The following is a 19,525-nucleotide window of genomic DNA, read 5'->3' as shown; positions in this document are numbered from 1 at the left end:
CCCTGGCTTCTTTTTGCTCAAGGCTAGCACTCTGCCACTTGAGCTGCAGTGCCACTTCTGGCCATTTTCTGTATATGTGGTGCTGGGGAATCGAACCAAGGGCTTCATGTATATGAGGCAAGGGCTCTTGCCACTAGGCCCTATCCCCAGCCCCATGTTATTAGTTTTCTTGATAAAGGACATTCTTACGAGGGTCAGGTAGAATTTCAGTGTTGTTTTGATTTGCATTTCTTTTATGGCCAGTGATGTTGAGCAGTTCTTGATGTGTCTCTTGGCCATTTTCATTTCATCTTCAGAGAAGTCTCTTTTTAGGTCTTTAGCCCATTTTTTAAGGGGGAAGTTGTTTCTTTGAGGATTTGTTTTGGAGGAACTTAATTTTTTGAGTTCTGTGTATTTTAGATATGAGGCCCTTGTCTGTTGTATGGCCAGTGAAGATCTTCTCCCAGTCTGTGGGCTTTCTTGCAAGCTATGTCCTTTGCTGTGCAGAAGCTCTGTAGTTTGATCCAATCCCATTTGTCCAACCTTCCTTTGATTTGCTGTGTTTCTGGGTCTTTATTAAGAAAGTTTTAACTTGTGCCAAGGAACCCAAGTGTTTCTGCTATTCCTTCCTGCAATGTTTTCAGGATATTTGATTTTACCTCGGGTCTTTGATCCATTTGGAATTGATTCTAGTGCAGGGTGATATATAAGGATCTAGCTTTACTTTGTTACAGGTGTTTAGCCAATTTTGCCAGACCCATTTGTTAAAGAGGCTGTCTTTCTTCCATCCTATTTTTTTTAGCTTCCTTATCAAAGACTAAGTAGCCATGGGTCTGTGAGTTCATTTCTGGGTCTTCATTTCTATTCCATTGGTCTTCAGGCCCATTCTTGTGCCAATACCAAGCTTTTAAAAAAATTTATTATTACTATAGCTTTGTAATAGAGTTTGAAGTTTGGTATTTAAAAAAATTGATTTATTTATTGTCAAAGTGATGTACAGAAGGGTTACAGGTTCATACGTAAGGCAGTGAGTACGTGAAGTTTGGTATTGATATTCCTCCAGCACTGTTCTTCCTGCTTAGATTGTTTTTTGCTATTTGAGGTCTTTTATTGTCCCATATGAAGTTTTGGATTGCTTCATTAAAGAATGGTGTTGGAATATTGATGGGTATGGCATTGAATTTGTAGATAGTCTTTGGCAGTATTGCCACTTTCACAATGTTAATTCTCCCAATCCAGGAGCATGGGAGGTTTTTCCATTTCCTTAGTTCTGCTTTAATTTCCTTTGTCAGGTTTTTAAAGTTCTCATCATAGAGATCTTTCACTTCTTTGGTTAAGGTTATTCCTAGGTATTTTATATTTTTTGAGGCTATTGCAAAAGGAGTTGCTTTCCTGATTTCAGCTTCACTCATTGCATTGTTGGCATACAGAAAAGCCATTGATTTTTGAGGCTTAATTTTATACCCTGCTACTTTGCCAAAGTTTTGGATCAGTTCAAGTAACTTGGGAGTAGAGTCTGTGGGGTTCTTTAAGTACAGAATCATGTCATCTGCGAAGAGATAGAGTTTTACTTCATCTTTCCCCTATTTGGATTGCCTTTATATTTGTCTCTTGCTTTATTGCTCTGGCTAGGAATTCTGCTACTATGTTGAAGAGGAGTGGAGAAAGCAGGCATCCTTGTCTTACTCCTGATTGTAAAGGAGATGGCTTTAACTTTTTGCCATTAAGTATAGTGCTAGCTATAGATTTGTCATACACACCCTTTATTATATTCAGGAATGTTCCCTGGAATCCTAGTTTCTCCAAAACTTTCATCATAAATGGGTGCTGGATTTTGTCAAATGCTTTTTCCACATCTAAAGAAATAATCATATGATTCTTGACCTTGCTCCTATTGGTGTGGACATATATTGAACCAGCTTTGCATCAGTGGAATGAATCTGGTTTGATCATAGTGTATACTTTTTTTGATGAGTTGTTGAAGTCAATTGGCCAGAATTTTGTTGAGAAGTTTTACACTGATGTTCATCAAAGAAATGGGTCTGTAGTTCTCTTTCTCTGATGAGTCTCTGTCTGGTTTTGGGATAAGGGTTATACTGCATCCTAGAATGTGTTTGGTAGTGAACTTTCACTTTCAATTTCATTGAAGAGTTTGAAGAGTATTGGTGTGAGTTCTACTTTGAAGGTCTTAATAGAATTTTGCTGTGAATCCTTCTGGACCTGGGCTTTTCTTGGATGGGAGATTCTTATTGCTGTTTCTATTTCATTGTCAAGGGCCTTTTGAACCTGCTATTTTTCTCTTTGTCTTGCTAATATGATGGCATACAATACTGAATAATTGTTTTCATCTCTCAAACATTTAATGACCCTTATTTTGCTCATAATTTGTAACATGCTTAAACATGAAACTCAATTATATTCACTACTAATTTACTTATGATTTTTACATTGATGATAAAAAAGGAAATTAGTCTGTGGTTTTCTGTTGTACTGAATTATGTTTTGGAATTTGATTCTACTAACTGTAGAGCCTTTCTTGTTGTCATTGCTTTGGAATAGTATTCTCAGGGATTGACATTTAAAAAATGCATATTTGGAGCATTGGCTAGAGCTTTCTTTCTTTTTCTTTTTCTGATAGTACTTTTGTCTCATGCTTGTTAGGCAAGCACTATACCACTTGAGCCAGGCCCAGAGCAAGCTTTCTTTAGTTGGCAATTTTCTTACTTTCTAGTGACTGTTGAGTTCTGTAGAGTTTCTTTCTCTTCTTGTATTAATTTTGAGAATTTATTTTTCTAAGAAAATCATGAACTTCTGTATTCTGATATAGTAGAATAGACTTGTTTAAGGTATTTCCAGTTGTTATTTTTCTCTCCTCTTGTACATACTCTTTTTACTTTTCCCCTGCTAGTTTTTTTTTTTTTTTTTTTGGCCAGTCCTGGGCCTTGAACTCAGGGCCTGAGCACTGTCCCTGGCTTCTTCCCGCTCAAGGCTAGCACTCTGCCACTTGAGCCACAGCGCCGCTTCTGGCCGTTTTCTGTATATGTGGTGCTGGGGAATCGAACCTAGGGCCTCGTGTATCCGAGGCAGGCACTCTTGCCACTAGGCTATATCCCCAGCCCCCCTGCTAGTTTTATACTAGCTAGTAACTTGTTAATTTTTAAGAAAAACTTATTTCTACCATTCTCTCTTAAGTGACTAATACCTACTTTTATCTTTTATCATTTTCTTTTAGCTATGATAAATGTGAAGTGGTCATGTATGGTTAGTTGGAAATGCAAGCTGAAGTTCATGGCTGAGATTTGAGCTCAAATTGGCTTCAGGAGACATCATCATCAAGTGTATTCTAGGAGTTTCTTTAAGAGACTGTTGGATGATGACAGCCTATTGCTCTCTTCTCCTGCCCCCCTGAGTTTTCCTTTTTTACAGTCATAACTGTAATACGTTTATGCATTAATGAACTTTAATGCATAATATACTGTCTTATGAGCTTAAGTCATTTTTATTACGGTAATATATCTCTTACAGAATTTGCCACTTTAGCCTTGTTAAGTGAACAGTTCATGAGAATGAAATTCCCCAGTGTGTGATCATCACCTCAAACAGAAACTCAAAAACAAGCAGCATCTTATTTTCCTCTCCCTCAAATATCCTCATAATAATTACGGAACTACTTTCTTTCAAATTTACAAATTTACCTATTCTAGGTATTTAAGTGAAATCATATAACATTTGTCTTTTTGTGTCTGGCTTATTTCACTTAACATAATATTTTCAAGACTCAGTATATAATGTTATATAATGTATCAGAACATCATTCTTTTTGTGGCTGAATAATATTCCATTATGTTGTATGTACCACATTTTGTTTATCTTTCAGTGCCGATAGCCACTTGTGTTATTTCCCCTTTTATGTATTGAATAGTGAATTGTGCTAAAATGGACATTGTTGGGAAAGTATCTCTTTGAGTTCTGTTTTTAGTTCTTTTTTGGGGGGGAGTGTCCTGGTCCTCAGCTTAAACTCAGGACTCAGCTGTCCCTGAACTATTTTGCTCAAGGCTAGCGCTCTACCAACTTGAGCCATGGCTCCACTTTTGGCTTTTTGATAAGATTCTCATGGACTGCCTTGGCTGGCTTTGAACCATCATCCTCAGATCTCAGCCTCCTGAGTACCTAACATTACAGGCATTAGTCACCAGTATCTAGCTTCAGTTTTTCTTGTTTTTTTTTTTTTTTAGAGTAACAGGGTACAGGCAGATCACAGCACCCAGGCATCTCGCAAAGTAGGTGGGTCACCTTGAGGGCAACCTCTACCAGCTCAAAAATTTGTCTCACATTAGCAGTGAGGATCCAGGTGTTACCCCGAATTGTTATTTTCCTTACTCATAAATTTAAGGTATAGCCTCAATTCTTTTTATACCCATATACAAATGAGTAGAGTTGATGGATCATATGACAGTTCTGTGTTGAGCTTTTTTGAAGAATGTGAAGGATCTTTAAAAGGAAAATGTAAAAGAGGGGAATTATTAAATGCATGGGTTTGGAGTATGGTTAACAGAAATACAAAATCATGATTAATTATAAATCTTGAAATAATAATCACATCTGTTCTTTATTGACATTTAACTGTAGCTTGCCCTATGATTTTTCAGGCTTGTCCTTTCTACTTCCCTATTTCCCATTATTTTTATCTTGGAGTCTGTCCTGCCTCCTTGCCTGTTTCTCTTTGACCCAGCAGCAGACTTGGTGCTTGGGTTGCAAAACCTATCTCCAACATTACAAATAAGTGATTTGGGAAAATATGTTTGGTCCCATTGCACCCCATACAGCACTTGGGAATAGATATACTTGTCAGCTCATACAGTACTTGGGAATAGATATGCCTGTCAGCTATCTTGCTAGCACTTTTAGCACAAAATTATTAGAGTAGAAACTTTAAAGGAAACAATCCCTTGCAAACATTGTTCTTCCTGTTGTCCAGAGTTAGGAGTTCCCAGGCATCTTGTATATTAGTCATTCATTCTCTTTAGGGGTGAATAAGGTCTCTGGAGTGAACTTCTATAGGCCCCTCTAACACTCTTCTCAGTATGATACTTCTAGCTCTCTTGTTTGATGTGCACTTGTAGCTTTATACACAGCTTCCTAGATTATTTTATAGCCCATTTTCTTGGGTTTACTGGATGTGAAAGGGATAAAAATCTGAGTGAGGACATTGCTTTCTCCTTATTTCCCTCCCATACTCACTAGACTTCAATCACTCTTTTACTCTTTCCTCTCAGTACATTCATTCATAACTTTCTCTGGTATTTTCCATGTCTGGCCAGTCCATGCTAGTGACAAGGCAACATCTTAAGGGTCATGTTTGTTTATAATTGTATTTCATTGCCATAGAAATTTGACCCTTGGTGGGTCTACAAGATTATGTACTCTTTCTTACATGTGATACTCTAGTCTAGTGGCTTTTATTTGGGCACTTTACATAAATTACAACTATTGCATAACACTCAACAAAAATGGAAACTGCTTTTAGTTTGACTGCAAGGCAAACATACGTCACTTTGATGCAAATGAAATCAGCCCACTGTGGTAACACTGACTTTTCTTGCTGATCAGAAGCTCTAATGAAGTTATGTGTCTTTGATTAAACAAAAGGTTAGCACACTAATTATAGATGTATTTGTCACCAAAAGTACTTCAAAGTGTGAGATTCAAGTCAAAAGTTAATTTAAAAAATCTATTCACAGAAACCTTCTGTGTTTAAAAGGTTAGAAGCAAGTGTTCTAGTTCATAATTTGGTTTAGAAATGAGGGAAGTAAGGCTCAGAGAAATTGTTTGCCTGTCTAGTATCCCACAGGAAGTTAGTGAGTTCATAAAGACAAATACCTATAGCCATGTCACAGAATTTTTTTTGAATAGATTAGGCCAAATTATGCCATGTTGGTTTGATTTCTTTTCATAAGAATGTGTTGGATATAGTGTATTGCTCATCTTCCATCACATTTCTCCTTTTCATTTCACCCAAATTTTTATCTAGGCATCTTATCTGGCTGAGGCTGACTCTTGTTGCTAGCTGAGTTTTGGTTGCTCTACCCAAGGTCCTTGGTAGACTTGATTATCTTATGTCATTAGGATTTTCTGTAGCAATGTAGATGTTCTATTCTGTACTGTCAGTACAGTACCCAATGATCCCATGACTATTGAACACCTGAAGTAGGGCTAGTGTGACTGAGAAACTAAATATTTAAATGTATTTAACTTTATTTTACATACTGTATGTGGTTAGTGACTTCTTTATTGGACATTGCAGCTTAATACTGTTGTTTCTTCACAAAGGCCTGTGACCTGAACAGTTTAATCAGGGTGAATTCTACTTGGAGTTCTGAGGCATAAGTTGTTTCCTGATGAATATGAACAAGGAAACATTTATCCCTAATTACTATTGGCAGCTATCCTATGACTTGCTAAGTGTTGTGGATAGAAGAGTGAAGAATCAGAAAAGTCTGGGCCCTCACAACCATTAATGAGCCCTGGATCAACTGACCCTGAAGTCTTCCCTACGTCTGGACTTCCCATTACATGATCGAATGAGTCACCTTTGTTAGGTAAGCCAGTTTGAGTTAAACTTTCTGTCTTTTCAACCCAGAGCAATCAAGCAGACAAAAAAGTACCAATAGGCTTCATATTTTACCTGAGACTTTTGAGCCTCTGATAGACATTTCCATGGACAAGCTGTCACTAAAGGAGAAGGGTACACAGTTAAAAAGTTACTGACTCAGGCTCTAGTTTCACGGTATTACTTGCCTGCCCTGTGAACATGTACCAGTCGCTTTCCTCATCTTGGCGCCAAGGTTCTCCTACTTATAAGTGGGCATTATTGTGGGCTGGGGATATAGCCTAGTGGCAAGAGTGCCTGCCTCGGATACACGAGGCCTTAGGTTCGATTCCCCAGCACCACATATACGGAAAACGGCCAGAAGCGGCGCTGTGGCTCAAGAGGCAGAGTGCTAGCCTTGAGCGGGAAGAAGCCAGGGACAGTGCTCAGGCCCTGAGTCCAAGGCCCAGGACTGGCCAAAAAAAAAAAAAGTGGGCATTATTCTAGGACTAGGAGGCCACGGGGATTTATATAACCAAGCTTTATGTTTCTTGCAAAGGTGAATGCAAAGTGAAAGTGTGATGCATGTCCTTGAGGTGCACTCAGTCTTTGAAGCGGGATGATAGTAGCAGAAGTCTTGCTGTTCTAGTATGCTTCAGTGGGATTTGCCCCTGTCAAAGGAGTAAATGCAATCTGACCCTGTCCCCGGAGCCTTGGTTGGAACATGAGTAAAATCTTGATCCAAGAAGAGCCACCAGCATATTGACAGGCCAGAGACCCATTGGGTATTTGGGCTCTGGAACTGTACTGTCACATAGTTAAGGTAGCAACAAAATTATTAGGAACAGGGACAGCTACTAACTATAGCCAGTGGCATATAGAGAAGAATGATAGATTTTCAGGGGAAGGAGGAGAGGATTTGTGTTCAGAGGATTCACACTTAGAGAGGAAAAAGATGGATAGAGTAAAATGGGGGAAGAGGAGAAGAGAGAGAGGAAAAGAAGACTGTATTTTTCAAGGGCCTTGAAGGATGAGTAGGGTTTGCCAGGTGGAAGAAGGTAAAGAATGTTCTTAGTATGAACAGGGTCTCAAAGGTGGTTAGAGGTAGAGTAATACCTCTTGTGATACTAGCACAGGGTACATGGTGGGTAGTCTGGAGAGGAGGCCAGAAAAGAGGCTGGGCTGAGGTTTTTCTGAGTTATTCATGACTGCTAAGAGATGTGGTTAGAGAAGACTCACCAAGGTGGCTCCAGAAAGGAGACAGCCATTTTTAGGAAGTGGTGGAGAGTAGGGATGAGAGCTATATAGACGAGTGGTCTGCGCAGCCTGACTGAGAGCACTGGCAGCTGGAATGCTTCAGTAGACAGCAAGACACTTAAGAAAAGAATTAACAGAGTTTGGTAACAGACCAGACATAACTCAGACATAGTAGATAGAATTCAGGCTTAGTAACTTTATGGGTGCTGACAAGTAATAGTAATAAAAATAAGTCTATGGGTGAGAAGGGCTGTGAATTCAGAATTGAACTTGAGTTTTGTAGGGACATTCCACTTGTGACATGACACCCAGTAAGTGATTAGAACTGTAGACTGACAGGAGGGATGGTGAGATTGTCAGGTAGACAATTGGTCTGGCCAGAAGTAACCATCATCCTATGAAACCAGAGAATGGGAGGGTCAGTGTGGAGAAGTGAAGGGCATGAGTGGGCAGCGGAGAACTAACTATAAGGGAGCCTTTGAGAACTTCACAAGAGACCCAGAACAGAAGTCTGTGGAAGAGAGAGTAGCAAATATGTTTTTTTAAAGGCATACTTTTGTAGATGTCAGAACTTAGCAGATACCATCCCTCAGTGGATGTCAGGTGATTGCAGACTATTTTCATTTAAAAAGCCTATTTCTCATACTTCTTTTAAGTAAGTCTTTTCAGAGAAAATCTTTATATTTGACCAATAAAATGAAATAGAAAAGTTCAATTCTGTGTTTATTGAACATGTATGTCCAGAAATGTATGAATCAACTCAAGAGCATCGCCACTCACCTCTTTCTGTGACTTGGAGGCAGTTTGCCTGTCATGTTAGATTTCAATCCTTACCTCTCTTCCTTTTCGTCATTCTGGTCCGCGTATGCCATGTTTGTTGAGTTGAATAATGGAGCTGCTCCCACTTTTGTATCTTTCATTTTTGAAAAATTAAACAAAAAATCATAGTCAGTTTTGTGTATTTTTTCCTTTGTTAGAGACTCCTCCATTGCCTACAGATTATGTGCCCACAGATTCATTTGGTTGTCCCTGATTCTTCTTTTGGTTGCTCAAGTAATTTCCCGTCTCCTTTGAGAACGATCATAGCAGAGAAGTTTTTCAAGTCATGCAGCAGTATACCAAGGGAAATCTTGGCCTGACTAAAGAACTTGGAGTGATGATGATTATAACATGCTGAGATTCACAAAAAGCTGTTGAAGATTCTAGCTTAACTAACATGACAAAAACTTGGCTGTGTGGCTCTGGGTAGGGAGAGGGAGCTGATAGTAGCCCCACACTGGCTATGGAAGGCCCGTGACTAAAGATGAATCTTATTTAACTTTTTACAATAGAAAACTGTTCATGATCTTCAGATGATGTTAACAAAGGAAAACATTTCCCCAAACACTAGAATGTGTCCCTATAGGTGGAACCAGCCTTTCATCCTGTAAAGCCTTTTTTTTTGTTGTTGTTCCCTAGAAAAAAGAATGCTAAGTGTCACAGTGAAGCCTTTCCTGCAACCCCTGTATGCCCAGTCCCCCTCACCCTCTCTATTGCCTTGTTCTGGCTTCTTTAGCAATTGCTTCTGAGTTTCAGGCTGCCATATCCTGGGCTTTGCAGCTTACCTAGGCCCCACTGGACTTTCAACTACAGGTGTAAGCCATCCATGGGCCTTACCCTGGTATCATGTGACCAGGATCCAACCTGTCCCTCTAGCCTAGGGAAGAGGGCCCAACAAGATGTGACAATACTCATTATAGAAAAAGACTATACAGCATATTTGCCAGTCAGGCTTGCCTCTTAGTGCTTCATTTTCTTATTTGTGGAAAAGCAATAAATATATTTTATAATAAACACTTGACTATGCAGGTTCTTATATAAATAAAATAAAATGGTATTTTTAAAAAGATGGAGCCTGGTTTTCCATTATGGGCATTTTAAAACCATTTTTTGAAGCCTGTTGTCTCTTGAAGTAACAAGTGTGTCACATCAGCCCTCCTTCAGAGGTTCTCAGACTGCATGGGGCGAGTGATGAGCTTTATGGTCCTCTGAATGTACTTTCTCACCAGTGTCACCCCACTCACCTCGCCAGCTTGTGCTCCTGAATCTGCCACTCAGACATCTGGACCTCCAAATTAGACTTAGGTGATTCCTGAGCCCTCCTTGTCCTCTTCTGCCCTGGTTCTGTGTGTCCTCTTTCCGTCACGAATGCTACCCAGTCCTATTCCCTCCTTTAAAAACCCTTGTTTTTCCTATGCTAATTGTCATTTTAAAAGTGTGCTCGTGTTCTATCGCTGTAATAAATTGCCGCAGACACAGTGTGTCTGTTATCTTGTGATTTCTGGAAGTTTGGAATTAGGTTGTAGCTCCTCTGGATCCTTTGCCCAGGACTCCATTACAAACCTGCAGTCAAACTCTTGGTTGGCCCATGGGAAGATCTACTTTCAGCTTTTGTGGCATTGGCCAGTCTGTTCCTTGCAGGCTTTTGGGCTGAGAACCTAAGCACCTTGTGACTGTTGGCTTGAGGCTGCCTTCTCATGCTTTCTACTCTGGCATCTCTGGCAGCAGGCTTCATCAGACCCAGCCAAAAAGAGAGCCGGTTATCAAGATGGAAGTTATAGTCCTATGTAATCTGATTGTAGAAGTGACATATCATCATCTTTGCTTGTTAGCGCACATCACAGGCCATGTTCTGTTGGATTATATAAGGTCATAAAGACAAGGGGACATAATGGGCAGCCATCTTAGCATCTGCTTGCCACAGATGTTTTTAATAGAATGTATGCTTATTCCCTTTTATACCTTTTTCTTGGTGCAGCTACATTTTTTTCCTACTTTACATTTCATGACTGACATTTTTATAAGTTATATTTTTATTTATCTTACAAAACTTTTTTGTTATTGGTTGTGGGGCTTGAATTCAGGGCCTGGGCACTGTCCCTGAGCCTCTTTGTGCTCAAGGCTAGTGTTCTACCACTTAACCCACAGTGCCACTTTCTGTTTTTGAGCTGGTTAATTGAAGATAAGAGTCTCATGGGGACTTTTCTGCTTGGGCTGGCTTTGAACAGTGATCCTCAGATCTCAGCCTCCTGAATAGCTGGGATGACAGACGTTAGCCACCAGTGCCTGGCTATCTTATATAACTTTGCTCATCTTTAATTTACTTGCAGCCTTCTGGAAAGTCTTGTTTTTGTACCTGCTGTGCAAAAGACTTCCTTTCCTTCCCTCTGAAACTGAAGAAAGCCTAAACCAGCACTGCTCTGTGTACTACATGGGTCCCCTTTTCCTACAATAGCCAGATAGCTTCCATTATAAAACCTTCAGATTTGCCAATCTGGCAGCAAAAACAATGACTCATGTCTGTGCATCTAGCCTGGCAGGAGCTGCTCACATTACTCTGATTTGCATTCAGAACTAAGCTTGTTATCTTATTAAGGAGAAGCAAATTTCCATCAAAGATAGAAACAACATTAGCATCAAATATTAGCTGTTTTTGAATTGGTGCATTGTTTTGCATCCTGGGGGCTTGATGGAGCTCAGAAATGATATGGTCTGTAAAAACTAATTTATTCCTGTTTAAACTATTTGACTCCTTTTCCTTTGCAGTGATCACTTTGTGATCCTGCTCTTTCTAGGTCACAGCAAATGAATTGAAAAAGAGGGCTGGCCTTTGGGGAAGCAGCATTTAATTCTTTCTTTTCACCCATGCAGCGGTCTAGATCTCATTATCCCTGTTGGAGATGTTCAATAGAATGAATATAAAATGTGTTTTAGAAGGAGTGTAGAAGAGATATGGTATCTATTTTATATATGTTGGCTTGTAGACTCAAAACATGGTGTGACTCATCTAGTCTAAGCTCTGCTTGAAGGCCAGTCTGTTTTGTCCTCAAAGTAGCTTATCTTTCTCATTACTTATCATTTTCTGGTTTGTCTAGCCTTTACCAGTCAAGTAAAGAAAGTCTAGTCTGGTTGTAGTAAACACTGTTTCTGGTGTTGGAATGTTCCCATCACAATAAAATATGAAGGTTGGTCTTTTTAAGAAGAGCTCAGGTGGAGGTCAACTTAAACTTGGAGGAATCATTCATGTATTGAGAAAGATGCAGAATTAGTAAGTTCAAGCCATCTATAGATGGAAGCACATAAGTGTATGTGTCTGCATTTTGGGTCTTCAGGGAGCCATGAGGCTAAAAGCCAATTAAATCTTTAGTAGAGAGAAATTTAAAAGTCATTCCTCCTGGGTGAAGGAAAGATTTAGAGCAGAGAGTGCTCACAGAAAAGCAGGAGGTGTTGAAGTTAATGCAGCTAGCAGCTGGGAATGAGTGCAAAGCTCCATCTGAGGCGATGGCACTCTGAGAAGGACTCAGGTTGAAGTCTCAAAGTAATACTGTCTAGTGCTCAACTGCAACCGGGGAACCTGCAGACACCTGCAATGGTTAGCCTAAGGAAGAGGGTCACATCCTGCCTAAGAAACAAGTTCCTCTTAATCTCTTGCCAGTCTGCAAATTAGATGATATTAACTTCCTTATCATTCATTTCTTCGTCTTGATGCATTAAGGCTTTATTTCTCTAATCTCTTGCCCATTTGTCTACTCTCAGATGAGATGTAGATGCTCTTACCTGATATTCCAGTTCTCTTTCCCAGTTTGGGCAGAGGTCATCAGTATGCTATGTCCTATTGTTACCCCAAACTCAAAATGTATTCTGAGTAAAGTTGACTGGCTCTCCCAGAGAATGTCAGTCAGCTATCTCTCCAGCATCATGTTTTCTTCTCTGTTCCCACTTGGAGCAGTGCTGTTTAGATCTTGGAGATAGTGTGGCATTGTGGGAAGGGGATGAGGTGATGTCGTTCATGAGATGAGTTTGAATCCTGCCCTTGCCACTTCCTAGTGAGTTTCCATAGGCTCATATTTGTGAGCCTCATTTTTCTTACCTCTAAATTTGGCATGTAATTCCTACCTACTTCACCAAGATTCCTAGAGAATAGGAAACCTGATAGTGCATGTAAATCATCTAACACAGTTGTAGGCCCATGGAGCCCTATAATCAAGGGATACCATTCTCACCCAAGCATCCTCTGGCCGTGTGGCACACCGTGTGGAGTGGGTCTCCACCGTCCCTATCACTTGCAAAAGATGGAGTTGGATTTTGTGTTTCAGAGGAAACCAAGCCTTTTGTCTTGTCTCCACCTCTCTTCCAGTGCTTGATACAGTGGGCATCTCTGCCTGAGGTTAATCCCTTCCTCTGGGTTCTGGGCCCCATCCCTTCCTTCCCAGGGTTCCCTCCCTTTCCCTATTGTGTCTGCTCCAACCACACCTTCTTTGCTCTTTTCTTTCCATCAGAGGTTAACCATGCTAAGCCTCCTCTCTTATCTTAAAAAAATAGAATATTAAAAACTATGTGGTGATTTCTCTCTGCGCTGCCACCACCCTGTATTATTCCACTCATTCACAGCCAGACTTCCTGAGCCTGCTCTGCAGCCCATCCCACAGTCCACATCCCACAGGCACGGCATCCGGACTCCCCTTTGTTCCTCTCATTAAAACTGGTCTCTTTAGGGTCTCCTGTGACCTTGGTACCATAGACACATTGCTGACCATGCTTTTTCTGTTGAAATACTTTTATTATTTGGCTTTTCTGACCTCACATTACCTTGGGTTTTCTCCTACCTCTCTGACCACACCTTTACTTCCTTTGCAGACCTTTTTTTTTTTTTTTTTTTTTACATTTGCTCTACTTAAATATTGGTACTCCACACTGTGCTGTCCTGAGCTCTTTTCTCTGCTATTTTTAATTTTATTTTTTGTTTTTGGTAATACTGGAGTTTGTAGTTAGAACCTTGTGTTCCTTAAGTAGGTGCTTTACCACTTGAGCCACGGCAGCAGCCCTTTTCCTTTAGTTATTTTTCTAATTATGCTTTTTGCTTGGGCAAGTCTTGCACTATGATCCTCATACCTATGCTTCTTATGTACCTAGGATCATAGGCATGTCCAGCTGGTTTGTTAAGATAGGATCTTGATCATCTTGAACCATGATCCTCCTAATCTTTATCTTACAAGTATATGGCTTACTGTTCTTACCCTAGAGCAAGGGCTCTCACACTTCAGTGTTTCATAGAATCACCTGGAAATCTCTAAAAATAGACATTGCTGGTTCCCACTCATAGAAGTTATGGGTCAGTAGGCCATGGGTAGGGCCTGAGAAGGTGATTTCTAAGGGTGGTGTTGGTCTGGAAAACATATATTGAGAAACCTCTGTTATGAGAAAATGCAGGCTTTTCTGTTCCCTGCTATACCTCATAGAACTGTGCATTTCCAGATCTCTACTATCTTTTTAAACACCCCCTCTATCCACCATCCGCAGTCCTCTTCCACTAGCCTGATTTGTTACATCCCCCAAGTCCTTCCACCTAGGAAGCTCAGCCCTCTCACTTTCATCTCAGAGCTTAGCCGCTCTGTCAACCTCTATCAGACTCCCTTTGTGTAACCCCTTTGTACACTGCTTGCTAGCAGCTACCAACACCATGGGTTTTAAAATTTGTTTTTCATGTGTAGAAATGTAAGATAATAAAAGATCTGTTTACACTAGACACTATGTTGAAAACGAACTATATAATTTGTGGGTGGAGACAGGAGGGAAAAACTGAGAGAGTATGGGGGAAGAGGTTACACTATCTCAAAAAAAATGTACTCTTCACTTGATTTACATAACTGTAACTCCTCTGTACATCACTTTTATAATAGCAATTAAAATTTTTAAAAAGTTTACATTTTAATTTTATGTGAGCCCCCTGAGGAAGGAGACAAGGATCATTTGCAGTACCTGACATTCTATGGGTATTCTCTAGCTGACTAGCATTTCAGGGAGTCCTACGGCCACATAAATGATAGCATCGTAAGGTTTCTTTCTTTTTTTTTTTTTAGCTGTGAAAATTCCCTAGTATCATAGTTTCATTAGCCTTATATCAGAGTGAGAAACATGCTTGGGCTGGGGTTTTGGGAAAGAGAACTCATTAGTATCACTGAAGATTATCTGTCCTGAACCTTAACCTGGCAGGGGCTTCATTTGAGTCCTGCATGATCATCTGCACTCATTATGCCTGCCAAGCCTGCTCCAGAGCAAATGATTGTCCACAGTGAATGGCACCTGTGTGCTGTGAGGCCTTTAGTTGTGTATATATAAGTATAATATATATCTTAGCTCTCTCTCTATGTATATATATCTTAGATATATCTATCTAGATAAAGATATCTATCTATCTATCTATCTATCTATCTATCTATCTGTCTGTCTGTCTGTCCATCTATCTATCTATCTGTGATATCTATCTGTCTATCTGATCACCAGGAAGAGGGGCCCATGTTATGAGTTTCATGGTTGGTTGATTTTGAGAACCTGAAAGGGGTACAGTTGTTATTTACAAATATTTACTACAGTTTTCATTGAGTTCTTTTTGGAGATTGTAAATTTCTGTGGTCCTTCACTCAAAGTGTGTTCTTGGATTTACCAGATGCATTTACTGTTTGTTCTTTTAATCAGATGGGCTGAAACATATCCTAGAGCCTTGATATTTTTTTTCTTCTATTGCTCTGATTTTATATAACCATTTAATCTTTTGATGTACAGTAACGTTAATCAGACTTAGCTGGGCACTAGTAGCTCATGCCCATAAACCTAGATACTTGGGAAACTGACACCTGGAGGATTAAGGTTCAAAGCCAGAGTTTGATGGCCTCTGAAACAACCAGCAAAAAGTCAGGCTTGAAACGTAGCTCAAGTGGTGGAGTACTGGCTGAGCAAACAAGCCCAGTAAGCATGAGGCCCTGTGTTCAAATCCCAGTACTGGAACACACAAAAAATGTAATTTCGATAGAAGGCAAATAAGAACAATTTTTATTATCCAAATAAGATACATGTGTGTATATATACATATATACACACATACATATACTTACCTTATTTTGGTAATATATATTTGGTTATATAGATACATACACACATGTATATGCTTGAAAGTAGCAATGCTACTATATATATATACATACACATATCTTATTTTAGTAATACATATATATTTGGATCTTTGTGTCTGTGTGTGTGCATGAAAGTAGCAATGCTTAATCCAGCAGTTTGTGTTTCTTTTAAAAATTACTGAACAATATTTTAATTAAATCATCAAAAGTTGATTTGAATTAAAATAAGAACATGAAATATAAAATATTATTCTTTGTGAATTTAAATAAAATCAATTTAATTATAATAGTAAATACTCAAAACTCAAAGTGTAGCCATATTTCAGTCCATACTAAAGTAGTTCATTTGATTACATTTAGAAAAGTTTACATTTGAATGAGTTATCAGTATATTCTAGGAATGATTTTTATCAACCATGTGGTAAAAATTGAGACTATAACAAAATATATCTCAATTATGTTCAATACACACCAAGTACTTAACAAGCCCTTAACATAACTGTAAGTATGTAAAAGTGATTAAATAATAATATATAATGTAAATATATAACACAGTAAGTGTTATATAAAATATATATGCATATACATACTCTTCCATTTTAACTATAGCAAGTTTGCTTTTATTCAAATATATTACATTTACTAATTTATGCAGTGTCTTTTTTAGGACTTACAGTGTTCAAAACACAGGTATTAATCTTACTATGATTCCACTACTGTCTAGAGAGAAAAACAAAAAATACAAGAAAGCTAAACAAAGAACCTGATATAAAAGCTTCTTGTAAATAAGAAAGATGGAAATTGTATGAGTTAACATAGACACCTAAATTTTGTTATGTATATTGTGAATTGAATTAGAATTAATGTAAATTGTCATTGTACTGTTTTGAATGCTTAAATAGAAGTTTTGGATAAACTGTGGAAAGAATTTAGGACTTCACTGGACTTTTTTCTATAATATTTCTCAGGGAAATTTGAATAGTTGCTTATATTAGTGTACCTAGTTTTTAGAAATTCCTAACTTAAATGAAGAATTTTGATGGTTACTAGTTTCTAGAATTATTTGAACTAGAAAAGACAACAGAATTTGATAGCAATACTAAAGGTTGTGGGGACATGAAACCTTTTTCTTGTTGAGGACCACTGACAACTCTGCCCTGTTCTCATAGTTCACTCTGGTGTTTTATTGTACTGGTCAAGGCATTATCCTGAGGATCCATCAAAAGCACTTTTAATTGAAGCCCATTTTCTCATATTAAATCATTGGTAGCAGTGTAAACACACTTAGCATTTTTCTCAGAAATAGCTTTTCAGTCTGACCTCTGTTTATCATCACTACCACCTTCTCAATACAGGTTCTGATTATGTCTTAAATGATACTGTAATCCCAGCCGTTTGAGAGATTTCTGCTCTAGAGCACCACCAAGTTCACAGCCTTGAAATAACCTAACCTGATCTTTAGAATGTTTGATGTTTGAGCTTGTTAGTCTCTTTGTTTAGACTCGTATGTTAGAAAGTATGTTCTGCTGTGAGAGTAGCTTCAAATCCTAAAATATCGATGGCTTAAATAAATAGTTTATTTCACTCACTAAAGAAGACCAAAGTTAGGCAGGCCACAGCTTGTAGGGGGAGCTCACAGTCTGTTATTTCTGTCTGTATGCTCTGCAGAGAAAGAGTCTTTTGGCCTCCAGCACCAGAGATGAGTGCTAGAGCTCCAGCTATCACATCCACATTCCAGACAGCAGAGTGGAAGAAAGAAAGCAAGTTGAATCTCAAGATCTTTAAGGATACTTCTTGAAAGTCACTAACAATCTTTTTTTTTTTTTTTTTTTACAGTCCTGGGGCTTAAGCCCCACTCAGGGCCTGAGCACTGTCCTTGGCTTCTTTTTGCTCAAGGCTAGCACTCTGCCAACTTGAGCCACAGTGCCACTTCTGGCCTTTTCTATATATGTGTTGCTGAGGAATCATGTATATGAGGCAAGCACTCTTGCCACTAGGCCATATTCCTAGCCCACTAACAATCTTTTATTCTCCCTCTTATTGGCTAAAACTTAGGTGTGTCAGTCATTACAAAAAGGGCTGACAAAGTACTCTTTTTTTTTTTTTTTTTTAATGATAGTCTTGGGGCTTGAACTTAGGGCCTGGGTGCTGTCTCTAAGCTTTTTTCTTTTTCCTTTTTACCCTCAAGGCTAGCACTCTATCATTAGAGCCACAGCTCCACTTCCAGCTTTTTTTTATTAGTTACTTGGAGATAAGAGTTTCATGAACTTTCTTGTCCAGGCTGGCTGCGAATCACAATCCTCAGATCTCAGCCTCCTTAGTAGCTGGGATTACAGACGTGAGCTAGCTGGTAAAAAAAAAAATAAGTAGTCTGTTAACTGAGCTGCCATACTAAAAATTGGGATTCTTATTACTAGGAAAGAAGAGATTGAATATTGGGCAATAACTAGAGTCTCTGCCACAGGGCCTGCCCCACTTCTGTCTACCTTGTTCCTGTCTCAGACCTTTTTCACCCAGCACTGTATCCTAAACCTGTTGGTAGCAACCACAAATCTGTTGGATCTTTACCATATCAGCTTCTTGTACTCTCCTGGCCTCTGTCTGGTGTGTCCTCCAGTGTCCTTAGATCTCTTGGCAACATCTATGCACTCTCACACCCTAGTTTTCTAACTTCTTCAATGCTTTGTCTCTTAGTTGTGCACAGAGCAGTGGGGAGCAGTGGAAGAGCTTTATCAATTTGAATTTAATAGTTAAGCAGACTTCCTTGAATCTCTGCTGTCCACATTGATCTGTAAGTATAAATACAGACGTGCACAGCATGTAAATTCTATTTAAAACCATAGCCTAGCTCTCTTTTGAATTCCATACCTTTTGTTGATCTGCTTATGCAACATCATCCCTTGATAGTATAAGAGGTGGCCTTGCATAAATGAACACCACAGAGATAATCTCTTGATTTTTCACTTCCTTCTCTAGACTTTTCTTAAATGATATTTCTGCCAACCTAGCTAATGATGTCAGAAATCTAGAAACAATCATTTACTTCTCATATCAATTTTTTTTAATTTTTGTGTGGGTAAAGGGACTTGAATTCAGGGCCTGGGTGTTATCCGTTATCCTTTTCACTCAAGGCTAGTGTTCCCACTCAAGCTATAGCTCCATTTTTAGCTTTTTGCTGGTAAATTGGACAGAGTTTCATAGACTTTCCTGCCTAGGCTGGCTTTGAATGGTGATCCTTAGATCTCAGCCTCTTGAGTAGCTAGGAGTGCAGGCAAGAACCACCGGCACCAAGCACACTTCTCATATCTAATATCTCATATTCTCTCTCTCCTTTCTACCTCTCCCCTTTCTTCCTTTTTCTCTTTTTCCTTCTCCCTGTCCATCCCCCTACCCTTTTCCCTCTTTCCCCTTCTCCCTCTTTTCTCTCTCTCCCTCACCTGAGGCTTGTACTCAGGGCATCACACAATCTTTTGGCTCTTTCTGATTAAGGCTGGCAGTCTATCACTTGGACCACACCTCTGCTTCCATATCCTCTCTCAGCCTTCTCTTATCTTTCCTTGGGTGTTGCTCTCTTGTACACAGCCAGCTTCCCATTGTCTATAGGCCGGCATTCGGAATTTCTGTATCCTCAAAGACTTGACCCAACTTGACTGTTATCTACCCTTCATTTTCATCTCTTGCATTACCCAATCTTGCTCACTGAGCTCTGCTTCAAGGTCCTCTTTCTGGACTTTGATTATGAGAAGAACTC

The 19,525-nt window shown here is 39.2% G+C and overlaps 1 protein-coding gene, 1 non-coding gene and 1 pseudogene across 3 annotated transcripts in view; 1 reads left to right on the top strand and 2 right to left on the bottom strand.

Moving 5' to 3' along the window:
* The window catches only part of LOC125349875, a 23,893-nt pseudogene extending 10,873 nt beyond the window's left edge, over positions 1-13,020 (bottom strand).
* Positions 1-19,525, top strand: part of Dis3l2 (DIS3 like 3'-5' exoribonuclease 2) — a 312,571-nt gene that overhangs the window by 110,019 nt on the left and 183,027 nt on the right. The window lies entirely within an intron of this gene.
* On the bottom strand, positions 4,227-4,376 carry LOC125350975. The gene has a single exon (XR_007210876.1). It is a non-coding gene; the product is annotated as a U12 minor spliceosomal RNA (small nuclear RNA).

The sequence above is a fragment of the Perognathus longimembris genome, chromosome 4 (assembly GCF_023159225.1).
Source record: "Perognathus longimembris pacificus isolate PPM17 chromosome 4, ASM2315922v1, whole genome shotgun sequence".
NCBI lineage: Eukaryota > Metazoa > Chordata > Mammalia > Rodentia > Heteromyidae > Perognathus > Perognathus longimembris.
Note: the sequence above shows the minus strand (reverse complement) of the source record. Positions and strands in the feature narration are given on the sequence as shown.